Source organism: Ambystoma mexicanum, chromosome 2p, assembly GCF_040938575.1.
Source record: "Ambystoma mexicanum isolate Mex_15411 chromosome 2p, UKY_AmexF1_1, whole genome shotgun sequence".
Classification (NCBI taxonomy): Eukaryota; Metazoa; Chordata; class Amphibia; order Caudata; family Ambystomatidae; genus Ambystoma; species Ambystoma mexicanum.
Genome location: NC_090923.1, coordinates 1,092,497,814 through 1,092,515,125, shown reverse-complemented (window position 1 = coordinate 1,092,515,125; position 17,312 = coordinate 1,092,497,814).

The following is a 17,312-nucleotide window of genomic DNA, read 5'->3' as shown; positions in this document are numbered from 1 at the left end:
ACAAAGAGCGTAGCTGGATTTTAATGTGGACCCAAAATGACACAATTCCCACTGTTAGAGAAAGAGGGAGGACAACTGGAATATATACCATGGGCGCAAATGGATAAGGATGATTGGAAGTCTAAGCTACTAACATTGACATTGGGAGCGGGTAAATGGATTTATGAATTAGAGAGGAAGACGACAGGAATGCCATTAACAGTGAGTGGCATAAAAAGCATGTGTGCTGCCACCATTGGGGAGAGAGCTAACAACATTTGGAAACTAGAAGGATATCCCAGGGTGACAGCTCAGAACATGACGGGGCACCGTTCAATAATTGTAGAGCAGATGTGTGGAGAGCACTCAGAGTAACAATAGGATTTATGCATCAAGAAACCTATGATGCATGTACCTGGTCGCTACTTGAGAAGAAATCTCTTCTAAAATATTCAACACTGTTCAAGGAAATGTTTCTTCATTTAAATCAAACTCTCAAGGAACAAAAGAAACACAATTTGTTAATATATTTTAAAGACAATTGTATTCATAATTCATACAATTTTCTTGACAATCTGCATTACAGAATTCATTGAACAAAATGATAGAATTTTTCACATCAAAAATCTCGTAAAATGAGAAAACTAAAAGGTTACTACCATACAACAATGTCATCCATAAACAATTCAGCAAAATTCACCGAATTTCTCGTTTTCAATACAAATTTAACAGAAAGGATTTTATTTCCCCACACAATCACAATCACATGATGTTCATCCACTACGCATTCCGGGGTTATCTTGACCCCTTCTTCAGGTGCTCATGTGATTTGCATTAAATTCTTTGTGTCCTAAAATAAATTTCACAAAAAGGCAGGTTTGTACTAAGTTTGTCTCTGTAGCAAGGTGAACACCACTATATCAAGAATACATTTTGGGACACTTTACATGTACATTTTACTAACCTTGGAGATATCCAGGGTCTAAATAGTCATCTTGGACTCTTGTAACACTTCTAATTCTTGCCACTGGTTGATAGATAGATGATAGTCTGGTTTTGTAACCCTCCTCAAATATTCCAGTGGTATAGCCAGAAATTGCAACCACTCTATAGAGAAAAATGAATTTATTACCACTTTGTCACCCTTTAAACTCAGCACTGCCTCCCTGCATCCTGCTCTCACTCAGTCTCCAAATTTAAATCAATGCCTCCAAGAAGACTTACCCTCAATTCAAAACACAACGCAGGACCGGTGAAATGGCTGCAAACACAGCCTCCCGTCCTGCGGTGCGTTTAAATCTGATTTTACTGTATGTCACGTGATCGTAACTCGAATCACGTGACAAGACGTATATTAAGCTATCGCGGCAGATCCTCTATTCCTACACTGTACATGTTCTTGAAGTACACCTTACCAAATACTGTTATGTTCCCACCAATACTCAAAAAGAGGAACTCGGTGCGTGCTCAAGGGTATCGTGTCTGCACCGCAGCCCCGCCCCATGCGATCGCGAAGTGATCACGTGATGACGCGTCAGCAGCGAGACACATGATCCGAGGATCCACGCACCTTCTATTCCTCGAAAACACTGAACCTCCCTTTAATTACAAGTAAGAATCTACTACTTTACTTAATAGATGCTGTGATATCATTCCAGATTTCCTTTTAAAGAAATCACATAGTAAGAACTGCTTCCCATATTTCGAACATCAGCAGATTCTTCCTACTTGATATATGAGTAAGTAAAAGTAAACCATGATATGGTGCTCACTATGATGCACCCTGTCCTGATAAGGGCGTAATTCATCCACAAAATATAGACAGAACTAATTCTGTTCTCTACATCGATAAGCTGGTTACTTGTTACTCACCGAGCCAGAAGGTGTACGTGACCCCAACCTGGATCGAGATGTAGGATGAGCCGTAGACGTCTCCGAAAACCCAGTTCCCGATTTCAAGAATCAGGCTTCCTCTTCGAGAGGGGCTCTTTTTCACGATGTACCACTCTGCTATTTATGTAAGAACAGACAGAGTAATCTATAATGCAAAAGAGCGGGATTGAGCGCACCGATAGACCAATGCTGCAAGAGATACAGAAAAGGTTTTGAGTATTATGCCTAACTTGTTTCGTTTTAATTCATTCTATTAAACACAATAGAACTGCCGGTACCTGAGATAGTGTGTGTGAGTAGACCTGAGAGGAAATCCTGGACCAGTTACAATAATGAGAACAAAATCCAAATGGTTGATGAAAACGACAGGAAAAAATAATAAATGGGAAGGTTAGTATAGGGAGGACAACCCAAACGGCACAAGGGACGCACTAGAGCCGGGTTGGTGCATGTCCTGGAAAGCGTTCGTAAATGCACTTCAGTAGAAAGAACAAACAGTTAATCAGGTAGTTGGAGCAAAGGAAGTTCTTGATAAGCAGCACTGGTAAGAATGGTCTTATAGTCCAAATAGATGATTCAGATAGAACAGGAAGAAAGGACCAAGCAATGTCACGCTGAAGCGGATCTCAGAAAATCGTAGAGCTGGAGACTCCAAATGGAAAACAAGGGTGTTTGTGCAAACGTAATATGAATGAGAACTGGAGTTCAGTTTTGAGCGGAAGTGAAGAACCGCAGAGCCCGTAGAAACTGAAGGTTGAGCGGGGAGGCTCCTGTGGTTTAACGGCAGTAAAGGAAAACTACCGTGGCAACAACTCCTTAGGGTAATCCAGATAAACAGAATCAGAGTACAAAGCCGAGGTCTGGTAACGAGAGTTCAGAGTCAAAGGTTCACGGAGGGTAATCCGAGGAAGGCAAACAGTGTCGTAGGCGGGCTACGAAAAGGCACGTAGTAACGTACAATTAGCAGCAACAAAGTTCCCGCGGCTGAAGGCTTTAAGGAACAAGGGGACGTGGCTTCTGTGTAAGCGAAGCACGTCCGATCAGCTGACTAGCACGTTTACGTGACCTGAACAGTTTCCAAGGCAACTTGTAACAATGCCAAAACGGAGTCCATGGTTGTGAAGGTCTTCGTAAGAAAGCTCTTTGCTGCCGTAGTGTAACATTACTATTCTATAGGTAGTAATCCCCTATTCTGCCTATAGGGTAATGAAGAAAGATGTAATACACAATTGACGTGGCCAAATTCACTACCATGTAATAAAAGCCCAAATTCACTCCGATACCACTGGTGTTCACCATGCAATCAGAAACAACTACAGTCATTTCCCCTTCTTTTTGACATATTGACATTCCTTCATTTTACTGATTAACATATCCCCAAAAATAAATCAAAGTACCCATTACAATCACCACTATTCTGTACACACTTGATGCCCTATGGGGCAGTTCCAGAGATAAACAAAAAAAGCAGTCAAACTAGCAGCTATCAACTCCAAATCATATCAAATAAAACAAGTCAAATCAAAATCATTGTTCATACCCTTTGGTTCAAGCCCATATAGCCGCTCTATCCATTCAACCTCTTTTTGTCTCAATAGCCTGTTTATGTCTGCACATCTTTTGGAGCACTTTACTTGTTCAAAAATCACAAATTTCATCTGAGCTACTGAGTGCATATATTTCTTGAAATGTTGAGCCACAGGTGAGTGGACTGAGCACAATCGGATGTTGGATTTGTGCTCAGTCCACCTCAGTTTAACTTTTCTTGTTGTTAAACCTACGTATAATAACCCACTTGGGCATTTAATTCCATAAACCACATTGCTTGTGTCACATGTACTAGTATGCCTTAGAAAGATCTTTTTGCTTGTATGAGGATGGCTAATACTAGAGCCTTTAATCACATTGTGACAATGCTGCCAATTATTACAGGGTAAGGTGCCCTTAAATACCTTTGAGCCGGTAATCGGTATTTGGTAATCAGCTCGAACAACAAAGTCTCTTATTGATTTGCTCTTTCTGTATGCAAAGGTTGGTTCCCTTTCAAATAAATATGTTAACAATGGATCCATTTTCAGCAATTTCTTTTGATTATTTTCTTAATTTTATAACTCTGTTGAGAGTACATTGTAACATATACCATCACTTCAGAATCCTCCTTTGATGACCGCTCCAATGTGTTAGCTCTTGAAACTGCTGAGGCTTCAATTAAGGCAGCTTCTAATGTAATTGTTGAATAACCTCTTTTGGAAAATTTGTCTTTCAATTTGTTGCATTGAATCTCAAACTCTGGTGGCTCTGAAATCAATCTACGATACCTTAGAAACTGACTGTACGGTATACTTTGGATTGTAGTAGATGGGTGAAAGCTAGATGCCATCAATGTGCTGTTTCTGTCCGTAGGTTTATTGTAAACGGTGGTGTGTAAATGATTATTTTTTATGTAGATTTCCATGTCCAAAAACTGGATCTGATTTTTGTTAGTCTGAGTTGTAAATTTAATTCTTGGTGCCAGCTGATTCATAAACTCAAAAAATTGAAGAAGACTTTGGTACGGACCTCTCCAGATCCCAAAAATGTCATCTATAAATGTCATAAACTTCTTAAGTGAGGCTGATATTGTGGGTTGCTAAGAACCATAGTTTGTTCTTAATAAGCCATATAGGTATTGGCATAACCGGGTGCCATGGCGGCGCCAATTGATGTTCCTACAATTTGAATGAAGTATCTGTTTTCAAAACGAAAAAAAATGTTGTTTAAGACCAATTTCAGTAAATTTAATATGCACATATTGTTTGCTTTGCATTCTTGTGATGACAACAGTAGCCATTCCATTGCCTCCATTCCTGCTTCATGTGTAATGTTTGTATACAAACTACAGACATCCATAGTGAAAAGGATGCCCGTTGTCTCCTCAAATTCCAGGTCTTTGATCTTTAATAAAAAAATCAGTGGAATCTTTGATATTTGTTGAAGTTTTCTGCACAAGTGGCTGTATTGCTCGATCAATATACTGTGCCAATGGTTCTAAAAGACTGTCCGTTGCTGCTATAATGGGTCTACCTGGTGGATCCTGAAGATTTTTGTGTACTTTTGGTAAGATATACAAAACCGGCATAATCGGACAATTTTTAGTTAGGAATAATCTTGTTTTGTCTGTTATCCACTCTTGTGCTACTGCTTCGTCAAGAAATTCATTGATAACTGTTCTCACCCGATTTGTAGGGTCAAAGGTGACCTCCAGATAAGTTTCTTGATCACTCAATTGACGTTCAACTTCCAATTTGTATTTCATACGGTCCATTATAACTAATGCACCGCCTTTATCAGCTGGCTTCAGTATGATATCCTCATTCTGCCACAATTTTTTCATCGATAGCTTTTCATATTTAGAAAAACTACTCATCATGCTTCTGCTTTTGAAGGAAATAGATTTGAAATCTCTTCAAGTTTGTTTATAAAAAACTTCCAAGATGTGGTTTTGAGTATGTGGTATAAATGTACTTTTTGGCGAAATTTCCAAATATTTTGAGGACTCCAATGGTTGTGTACCCTCCGTGGTAGCAAAAAATACTTTCAGTTTCATCTTTCTGATCAACCTAAATAGATCTATTTTCTCTTTCAGAAGATTACTTGAATATGTAGGAACAAAAGATAAACCCTTTTGTAGAGTCTTCGATTCAAAATCACTTAGTTGATATGATGATATAATAATAACTAAGTTTTCTTTTGTGGTAGATTCACTTGACTATCCTCAATGAGAGCACTCAGAGTGGATTATCCCAATACTTCAGACATGAGTGAGATAGGGCCTCATTACACGGAAGGCGGAGGACCAAGGTGCTATTAGCACCTTGGTCCATGCCGGTAAAATACCGGCACCGCCTTGGTGGAAAGGGGAATTACCGCCCCATTCCAAGGTTGGCGGGGCGGTAATTCCCCCTTCCACCACTGCCCTTCCCCATTCCCATTTTTGCCCCATAGGGCATAATGGGAATGGGGAAGGTGCTAATTATGGCACCGCAATTTTGTGGTGCCGTAATTAGCACCAAGGTCCCTTAGCGGTTGGTTATTAATGCCTGCAAAGAGCAGGCGTTAAAGCACCAACCTGCTAAGGGACCTCGTAGTAAGGCGGTAATGGTTAACGGTCACTGTTACCATTAACGGTGACCGTTAACCATTACCGCCTTCCGTGTAATGAGGCCCTATGACACGCAAAATGCGTGATGACGAAGAGCCAGTCACTTATATTCAAGAGATTCAAGAGAGATGGTTTCCTAAGCCAAGGGAACCTTGGGAGAATACTACAGCAATATTTTATCACATATTGTGTCAGGGGTTATCCGAACCGGTGTAGAGACAGCCAAAGAAATTAGTGGGAATGGAAGCGAAGCCATGGCCAGAGACCCAACTGACTATAGTTCACCATTGTTGAGTATTAGAAGAGAAGGCCATAAAGAAACTTGAGGAAAGGAAATTGGAGGAAGCAAAGTTAGTTCAGAAAAAGCTTTAATAATTGTCCTGTGGAAGAAGCTGTGTTAACAAGTGGAGAGGGAGTGGTTACACAAGACACACAGCAGGTACACCCAATGGCTGGAGGGGATTTTGCAGAAAGGGGAGAATATAATTATTGGCCACGAGGAAAAGGGGTTGCACCAAGAGGAAGAGGGGTTGCATTTCAAGCTCTACAAGGAGGAGGGTTTAATAGGGCACAGCCTAGATTTGGAGGACCACCTCAGCAGTGTTGGACATGTGGGAGAATGGGGCACATCACTCGAGCATGTAGAAAAAGGGGAGGGATGCAACAGAACTGTCAGGATCCAAGAGGGGGTACATCATATCCTCCACTATACAGTGCATAGCCGCCTGAATATTATGGCCAAGATCACACACAGTATCAGACAAATGCGCCGCAAATATAACCTACACAACAGGCACTGATGCAAGCACAACAGCATCCTGTACAAGCACAGCAAGCCCCCATGCAGACACACAGCAAGCACCAGTACAACAGAATACCGTGGCAACCTGGAACACAAGTGTAACAGATAGGATTAAACACATCAAATCAGTCTGTGGTCTGTCCTATTGTGGGTATTGGGTCAACCCTGTACCAGTGAAAGGGTTCCCTCCTACTACGGTCCCCATCCCTATTCTGGGTTTAGACGTCTATGCTCCAGCACCAAACCCACAACAGGAACCATGGATAGGTGACAAAACATTTTCCTTCCTTGTAGATACAGGTGCAACCAGGTCCTGTGTTAGGGAGGGGAACTACCCAATATCAGGCATTGCCTTCAATGCACAAGCTTTCTCTGGGGTTACAACCTTGGTTCCTTATGCCGACAACTTCCGCATCACTATGGGAGAACATGGCCTTTCCATGCCACTATTATACTCCCACAAGAAACCAGTTAACATAATGATGAGTAAGCTCAAAATCACCATATTGTATACTGACAAGGGGATAGTGTGCCCCACTCCACAGATTCACTATATGAATGCACAAGAACGTATATCAGCATTTTCTGGCCAGAAAGTACAGCGGGGCATGCCCATGGATCCAGGAGTATTTCAGTATGAAGTACACCTTTTGCTAGCATGGCTTCCTGGGATAAAGGATCAAATATTGTGGCTACCTGCAGAATTATTATTAAGATCAGAAGTTCCTATGGATGAGGAAGATGGACATGTGTTTCCACTAGAACTAGAAGCAGCCATAGTGAGAGAAGAGAGGGTCATTATTCATGGGACTAATCATGAGGAAAAAGGTGAGCAGTGATAGCTCTTGGGTTAGGACACAGACTGACTGATTTGATGGATGAGGAACTCTTTAGAGACGATGATTCAGATAATTATGTATTGTTCTTCATAAGTTTCACATATTGGGTGAAATGCCACAGAGGATGGCATTGATAGTAGCTGGCAGTGATTCTCTGTATTTTTTCCAAGAATATTTGGCACAGGAACCAAACATGCTGTGCACTAGCAGTCCAAATGACATTTGCCTATTGAAAGGAGTCGGTGCAGTTAAAATCAAACTAAAGCCCGGAGCAATTTTGCCATGGGGAAAACAACATCCCATATTGACGGAAGCAGATAAGGGCATTTTTAAACCATTTCCGCAACAGGGTATATGAGTGCCATCAGAATCCCAATGTAATACACTGGTGTACCCAGTGAAAAAATGAACGGGGGACGTGGAGATTTATTCAGGACCTCCACCCCCTAAACAATATCGTTGAAGCAGAATTTCCATTGGTGCCGAATCCAGCCACAATATTGTGTACATTCCATCCAAGGTCAAATATTTTACAGTGATCGAGCTAAAGAGTGTGTTCTTTTCAATCACCCTTCATGAAAACTCACAAGACTTGACTTCGTTTTCATATGAAATTAGAGATGGAAACACACTTCCTTACCCCAAAGGTACTGTGAGTCCCCATCAATATTCAACAGGATCCTCCAGATGGACCTGGGGAACGTACACCTTGACAGTGTAGTGATCCATTATGTAGATGACATTCTGGTGTGCAGAGAGAAACAAGAACAGTGTAGGAAAGACTCAATACAGGTGATGACAGTCTTGGCAGAAAAGGGATATAAAGTGGACAAGGAGAAATTACAATATTGCCAGGAAGAAGTCTTGTCTATAGGAGAGTTGATGTCTCAAGAAGGCAGAAAAGTGACCCGCAAAGAGCAGATGCAATCATGAAAACATGTCATGGTCATGAAGTCAGGGGCACAGGCATGCAGGGTTCGCATGCACAGGAGACCTGGGTGGACACTGTCCTGGTGCCCTTGGCACCAGGCTCATGGACAAAAGTAAACAAGAACATCCATTTGACACCAAAAAGCTTTTATTATGGACATAGCACTTCAGATGCATTAACATTGAACATTCCATCCATTAAGCAGCCCCAAGTATATTCTTGGGTGTGCTGCTAATGGATTGCCTTCGAACGTGCTCACTCTCTAGGAGTGGCAGGGTGTGGCTGGTAAGCCGGCCCTAATGGGCGTGCCCACCATCTCAGCTATATAAGCTGCCCCGATCCTCAAGACCGACGCTTCGAGTTATTCTGCACTTGCAAACAGCGTAACACTCACTGTCGCCTGAGGTCAGACTTACCTTTGAAGATCCTGCTTCCTGGACATCCTGCTTCCTGCCAGCATACTTACTAACTGGGAGAAGCTGTTCTTACCTGTACATCTCTTCGGCGCACCAAGTATTCATGTTTACACTTTCCGGAACGCCGAAATCTTCATCTTGGCACCGGAGCACGACGCGCTCCATCGTCGACAGCAGCGCCTGCAAGGAAAAACAGAAGACAAGGTTAGACATCGAAAAAACAGCCAGTTTAAGGTTGCGCTTCGCCATACTTCGCGCTTTTCCTTAAACCATCACTTACCTGCTGTCGAACATTGCGGTAGCATCCATCTTCCATCCGGCCGCGTCTCGCGTCTCACAGCTGCATTGAGGGCGCATTTCCATCTAAGGGAAGAAAACAGAAGAGAGACATTATTGCGGGCATAAATAGGAGCAACATATAAAGACATTAAACAGAACAAACAGCATCACAAGAGCTCAAGAAAGACTTACCAATCTTAAGGAGAAGCATAATCGCAGCTGGACTGGGCTAATCCTTATCAGGGATCAGTGAAGGAACTAGATCCATTCGATGCGCCCCTACCAGAAGTAGCAGGATGGAGAGCTTATCTTCCATAAATCACTGAAGCAGTATCACCACGTATCACCGCTCACAGCTATTCTATTGAAGGAGAGGCCTGAAGAGGGTAATTCAAGTTCAGAGAGGGCTGCAACCATGCCCCAACGCCTCCACAGAGACCAGGTGAGCGTAACAATACACTGCAGTAAAAGAAAGTAAGCGTGATGCAACCATTTCTGTGCCTTTGCAATTACTGCAGGGCTTGGGTCTTTGACTACATTATATACATCAGACCCCTCTTAAAAGGACTCAAAGAAGCCCAGAAAGATGACAGTGACATAGCCTGGACAGGCAAAATGACAGAAGCTTTCGATGAATTAAAAAGGGCAATATGCACAGCACCCATTCTGGAAATTCCTGACTACAGTGCAAAATCTTTTCTATTCTCCCATTTAAATGGAGTAGTAATGACAGCAGTGCTTGCACAAAACACTGCACGAGGGCACAAACTACTAGCATATTACAGTTGGAACCTAGATCCAGTGATGCAAGGCCATTATCCCTGTGGGCAATCATTGGCAGCAGCAGTCATTGCAATTGAGAAATCGTTCAGTATCACGATGGGCTGTCTAGTAACATTATATGTGGAGCATGCCCTGTTCGCCTTTCTTGAAAAGCCCAAAAGCACATTGACCACACAGAGAGCATCTGGGTACGAGGTGATCATCTCAAACCCAGCGATTAAAATTGTAAGATGCAAAGTATAGAATTCAGCAAGGTTCATAGCTGAGCCGGTGAAGGAAGGGGATCACGTGCATGACTGCACCAAGTACACTGAATACTATGACGATAAACACTATGTAAAAAATAAATGCCCTTGGAGAGGGGGAAATCCTCTTCATTGATGGTTCCTCATCAATTGACCAGAATTCAGGGGAGAGACACACAGAAGCCCCAGTGGTAAAACTGAAACAGAACAGCAACTTTGAAGTAGTGGCGAGTGCACGATTGCCTTTACATTTTTCAGCGCAAGCAGCAGAGTTAGTAGCTCTCATTGTGGCATTTGAAATGCATGAGGATGAGGAAATTATAGTGCATTCAGACGCCATGTATGTGACGTCAACAGTACACACAGGGCTGTCACGTTGGAAAATGCGGGGCTTCGTGCGTGCAGATGGCACACCAGTGCAACATGCATAATTGTTGGACAGGCTCATAGATGCACTACAGCTACCATCAGCCATCGCTGTGGTGAAGTGCGCAGCCCACAGTAGAGGAGGAGATTGAATCCCGCGACAACAAAGTCGCCAACAAATAGACCAAAAAAGTAGTGTATTTTCCCAAAGTATCTGAATTTGACACCTAATAAACACACACAAGCGCGTAGCATTGTAATGAAAGAAGGCTTCAATACCTTTCCCGTAGCACAGATCACAGAATTGCAGGGACGTGCATCACCAGAAGATCAGGATTTGTGGAAAGGTAGGGCTGCTCATTGTCCCCCAAAAATGCAATGTGGCAGCAGGACAGAACCGGCAAACCAGTCATGCCCCTTGCATTACCTAAAGTAGTATTAGACCAACTTCTCCACCCTGCACACACAACAGGAGATAGTCTTGCAGCTCTGATATCAGAAGACTGGTTTGTACTCAACCTCACTGAACATGTTGATGCTTTCATTATTAATTGCATAGCTTGCCAAACGTTTACAGCAGGGCACAAACTGTGAACAGTGAGAGGAGCAATACTTTCAGCATTTGCATTTTGATTATGTAGATATGCTCCAAAGTTGTAACGGCTACCGACACATGCTACCGATACATGCTAGTAGTCATGTGTCCTTTTTCTTGATGGTTTGAAGGAGGTCCACGCACACATCCTGATGCCACGTATTAACTTTATCTCTAACAAAATAGAAGAAGCATTTGATGACATACCATACAAGCATAATTTGTTTAGTAGAACCAAGATTTTCTTTGCCTTTCTTATTAGTCCCGGCTTGCAAGCAAATACAAATGCCAAGTGGTTGCAGATAACACACTGGGAGCTGCTATAAAAATGAACACAACAGTAAAAAGCTTTAACGCTATAAAGGAAGAGCTCAGAGCAATAAGGCTCATGAATGTTCAGAAAAGGTATGTCCTCGATCTAATAGCCATGGAGGTTGGCATATGCACAAAAATTGACTCTTATTGCTGCACATTCCCTACCTGCTCACAATGAGGAAAATGGGACCCTCAGAGAGGCCATAATGCTACTAACAGATCTCTACACCAAAATGGTAGATGAGGTGGACAAGGTCAAACAAGACGACTAGCTCTTTTATCTATTTTCCTGGTTCCCCTCGTGGCTAGCTAATGCCTTCAAAATACTTATAGCCATATTAGTGTTAGCAATGTTAGGATTCTGCATCCTGAGAATAGCCATAAACCAATGCAAGAAGACAGCTAAAAAGGTGATAGGGATGAAAATATGGATAAAATTGAACACTCAGATGCATGAGTGCACACAAACCAATGATCTACCTCACTTGGACTTAAGGCTCAAAATGTGTTTGTCCTTGAGACTGTCGTAATTATGTGGGACGTTGGGTATTTTGCCAACTCGATGGGTAGTGCTGCTATATGACCTGGTGTGTGGATGAGCATATAAAGAAATCATGTGACCTGAGGTGGGTGACTAAAATGTGGACCCTCAAGGTACCATACTGGGAAAGAGGGCCCTCCAAGAGATGTAGCAGAGGACTCAACCAAAGGGGGGGTATGTCAAGAGGCAGATGAATGTGTCATTCATAGTGTCAGCCCTTCACCAGCGTCTATATCATAAGAACGAGAGCAGAACATAATGTATCGCATCTGCCTCTTCTCTGCCACCATACAGCAAGTATGTGTGATGCTATTCACTAAGGTAACCCTACCGACCTTATCATGGAACAATTGAAGAAAAGATGAATTTGCAAGCTCAGGAAGAAATGAACATGCTGTAACCAAAATTGACTAGAGCAAGTGACATCACTGCCAAACTAACACTCATAGACACATTAGACATGAAGCAGGTATGCACTCACAATGAAGATACATGGACACTAGGTCAAAACTTGCATGTAGACATGGCAAATGTTACCGCAATCAACAGACACTAGAAACATATCATAATCAATGTATACGCTGAAATACAAGGCAAACACGAAACGCACAAGGCTTGCTTAACGTAGAAATGCAACAGTAATGAGTGGCTTTTTTGCATCAAATGGATGGCGCAGCCACGTTTCAGTGAATGGGAAGCATCGAAGAAACCTCAAAGCTGCAGAGGGATTTGACATGCTAAATTAGCTGAAAATACCTATTTGTGCAGGCCAAACAATAGCTGCACAACTCCTGGCAAGGTTACTGTGGAAAAGGGAGGTTTGGACAGCTCCAAGGAGAACGGGAGATAATAATTCCCAAGTGTAAAACACATTTCTCTTAGACTAAGTAAAGAACAAACAGTCCTTGAAAACCAGGGGCTTCTTAATTAAGGCTTAATATTGGAGGAAAGGTAGCTCGAACAACTCTCCAGTGGCCAGGGAGGCAATGGCACCTGCGTTAATATGGGCTAAAATCCTAATAAAAGTCGAGCAGAATAATTCAAAACATGGGCCCTCATTCCAAACCTGGCGGTCTGGAAATAGGGGTGCCGGTAGCAACATACCGGCGCCCTTTCCAGACCGCCACACTACAACTATGCATGCAGGGGCCGTTGCTCCCAACAGGTCTGACCTGCCGGGGGCACCGGGCCTTGCAGGCAGGTTTTCACAGAAGCACCGGCAACGGGAGAAGCAGCACCTTGTGACCCCACATGAAGTGAGGTTGTATTGACTTCAACTTTTCTTGTTATGTATTTTCTGTATTTTTCTGTTTATGAAGTATGTACTTTAATGACCTCATGGCCGAATAAAGTTATTGATGATGATGATGACCAGTGAATGCATTCAGCATACAGTACTTTTAACATCTGCACTGCTGACCCAGTAGAGTGCTTTTACCTATGAGGTTGAAGGGCCTCTACTGCACGGGGTGTGATTTAGAAGTCCATCCAAACATATAGGTGTTTAGATGCACATCATTTCCATTGCACTGATAGGTTTGAGGATAGGCAACATGCATGAAAAAACCCTCAAGTAACCGGGGCCAAGCACTCACTGTTCGGACCATTCTTAAAAACGTTATTTCAAATAAATGTAAACAATGAGCTCCATTCTAGTAAATGCATATACAGTATAGAGTTAATCCCCTTTTCCTGGAATGGGGTTACGGCCCGGCAGCTCAAGTTATCAGCCTGAGCGAAGTAACTATTCCCTTTCCATGGCAGCCTGCTGGAGCAGAAATAAGATAAGTGGGGGTGGGAATGGGCAAAAAATAAACGGGATGGGGTGGGGAAAGATCGCAGCGGGGGAAGCCGGCTGTCAGGCGGGATGGAACGCAGGCTTTCACCAGCGGTTCAAGCCCGTGTTCCTAGCCGCTTGATTGGCTTGCCCCCCCTGCCAGGGTGCTAATAGGTATTAAAAAACATGAAATGCTAAGTCAGGCAGCCGAGGCGAACTGGCTGCGGATTACTTTACAGTAGCACCAGTTCCAAAGAGTGTGTTAAGAGATGCAGTATGAAGCCGATCAGGTTTCTGGTACCAGGAAATATAATACCTCTAGCTCGACTATCATTCAGCACATAATATATTTCCATTTATTTCCATGCAAGATCAATAGAGTGAACAAGTAGAGGACCAAGAACTTGGAGAACAGTATTGACTTGTCAAAGTAGGGGCATATGGAGTCGGGCTTGAATATACTTTGGTGACAGATGAGAGAGTGAGATGGGGAGTGAGGGAGAAATAGAGATGTTGAAGCAAAATAGAGAGTGGTCAAAGGGGTAAGGGTCAATGAGTTTAGAGCAGACCAGGGTGCAAGAATGGAATATGAGGTTGAGAGGGAGTTGCTTTGGATGTGGGTTTGAAGGTTATGCAGGTAGACTAATGAGCTATCAGAGAGAGTGAAGTCAATTAGGAGCAGTTAGGTATTATGCATACTGGCGATATCAGCCGGCAGTGTATTCAGCAATACGTCAAGATCAGCGATTGAGGGCATCTGGATAGTGGAAGAAGCGGGGATGGGAGCGAAGCGTTGGACTGAAACATTCTCAGACAGCCAATTGGTAAGCAAATTACATTAACTTCCTGAAAGCTTTGCAAACACCCCTAGTGATGATTTGGGAGTATTCGTCCCTTCTCCCCAAGGGGGAACCACCCCCTGTGAGGGCAAGGACTCCCATTCCCAAGGGGAACTCCGTTTGGAAGTCAGGGTCTCTGTCCTATAAGGGACTGCCTTGTATCATAAACACTGTGTCTTACTCCTATTTTGATGCAGCCATTGCTATCTCAAACAAGCCATGGGGTGAATAGGGGCACACCCCTTTAAGAGCAAAACACTATGAAAGTAGGATGAGTAAGCCCGATGGGAAGAGAGAAAACAGTACGCAGGGGAAGCCCTCTTGCATCAGAGCACCTTAGAGAGATGGAGCCAAGCAAGGATGCGGAACCCGCAGCACTCCAGGAAGCAGAGTTCCCCCATTGGAGATGCTGGTGGGATGGAGTGGTGGACAGTGGGGAAGCCATTGTCTGAGCGGACGCGCCTGTACAATGATGCCGAATCCGGCAGGGCTGAGAGCGGCACTATCTCCCAGCGACCGCCATACAGTGAAGGCGACAGCCAAGAAGCACGGCGGACTAGGGGCGAGCAAGAAACCAGAGCGAATGGACGGTCAAGAAAGCCGACCAAGGAACCCAAGCGAGTGCCAAGCCCGACAAGCGTAATCCAGGGAAAAACAGGTACCGGGTATGTTGGAGTGGCGACTTGGGATAAGTCATAAGTGTGATAAAGGAAGAGAAACCCACGTCATTGAGACATCACAGGAAATATTCAAGAATAATGATGAGTGAGAAGTGTTAACTAAGAGGAGAAAAATATTTGGGGTTAGAAGCACCCCAGAGAGAACCCAAGGAAAGTTATTTGAAGACAAGTGGATAAGCCGCTTAATAAAAGTGATAAGGAACAGTGTGTAATAAAAGAATCAAGTGAAATAAAACAAGACAGACAGGATATATTAAAAAGTTCCAAAGTGTGGAGAAACCCAAAGGTTTATCAAAAGCTTGAATGATATACAATAAGAAGAAGAAGGTGGAGAGCATATGTGAAAAACATGAAGGACAAGAGTCCTGTGAATTAGAGCCTAAGATATTGTGACTGTTGTTAAGAGTTACAGGAATTTGTATTTCAAGATATCACCCCAAAGAGACCCATTGAGTAAGAGAGACATTTGTGTTTACAAGAACATTGTTAAAAGAAGAAACCCTGAGAATAAGCCACAAGACAAAGAGACAAAGGTGAGGCCACATAATGAGAGACATTCGACTAGCCCAGTTAAGTTATCGGTTATCAGTGGTAGTAATAGACAAGGGTATGTTTGGACAGAGGACATTTCCATTATTGACTTCCTGATGACAGACAAGCACCTTTAGTGAGGCAGGGAATTATCCCATAGCAATAGGGAGAGTTATGTCTGTTTTTCTTTATCATTTAAATGAAATAGGTGAACACGTCCACCTTGTGTCCATAACCTTCTTCTAACTCACCAGAGCCTCTTACGAAATGCTGGAGTCCTTCTCCCAACGCATGCTTTGTGTCTTTACGCCTTGTAGAATTCTTGAGCAAAGTTGAAACAATGGGCCTCATTACGAATCCAGCGGTAACCTTGCCGGTGCTACCGTCGGGTTGCTGCCGGACTCATAAAAGTTAACTGCCCTAGCTTTCCGGTGTCACTGGGAAATTACAAGTCACGGCAGACCAGGAGCTAGGTGCTGGTAAAATGTTGTTCCCCATTCCCGTGGAGTCCGGAGTGCGTACACGGAAGCACTAGCACCATTATTTACAGTGCCGCTGCTTCCGTGGCGGGACTGCCTACCGTGGCCGCTGTCCCCGGCAGGGTCAGACCAGTGGGGCATGGGGCAAGACCTGTTATATGCCGATCCGGAAACAAGGGTGGCGGTAAGCTTACCGGCACCGTTGTTTCTGGACTGGCAGGGTCAGAATAAGGCCCAATGTCTTGTTTAAAAGTTTTATTTAAAATACAATTCCAGTTTTTCGTTTCAGTACATTTCAATGCAGCAAAAGAGTACACGTTTCACATTAATGATATCATCTTGCCAGTCTGCTTGCCCAGGTTTGCATTTCTTTTTTTACATATTTATTAAATATAAATATGTGACTGAACCCATTATTCGATTTGACTCAGGAACTGTTTTGGGAAACTCTGTTTTATTATTAACATTACAAGTGAACATTTATATACTGACTCCAGTTATTGTTAGTAGGTAAAGGTAATACCTTACTCAATCGCACCAGTTTATTGATCACAGAGGAATAAAAGGTTGAGTCAATTGGCTCTGGCTCCATTTCAGAAGGATGTCCTTCGTGATCATGCAGAGATCTTAACAGTGATGACATTTTCCCACTGAGCTATCACATTGCATGACTGCAGAATGTGCCAGAAACAGCTGTGAGATACATATTTTGTGGGAAAATGCGGAGTTCCTTGCTATAGTTTTAGAAATATAGCGGCCAATTGATGGAATCATCTGCGTGGAAAATAGAATAATTCTACGCGGAAATGCGCGCAAATCCGCCTTCGTCGATTCATGGAACCGAATGTGCAGCACTTTCCCTGGACTTGTGTGGATTTCGC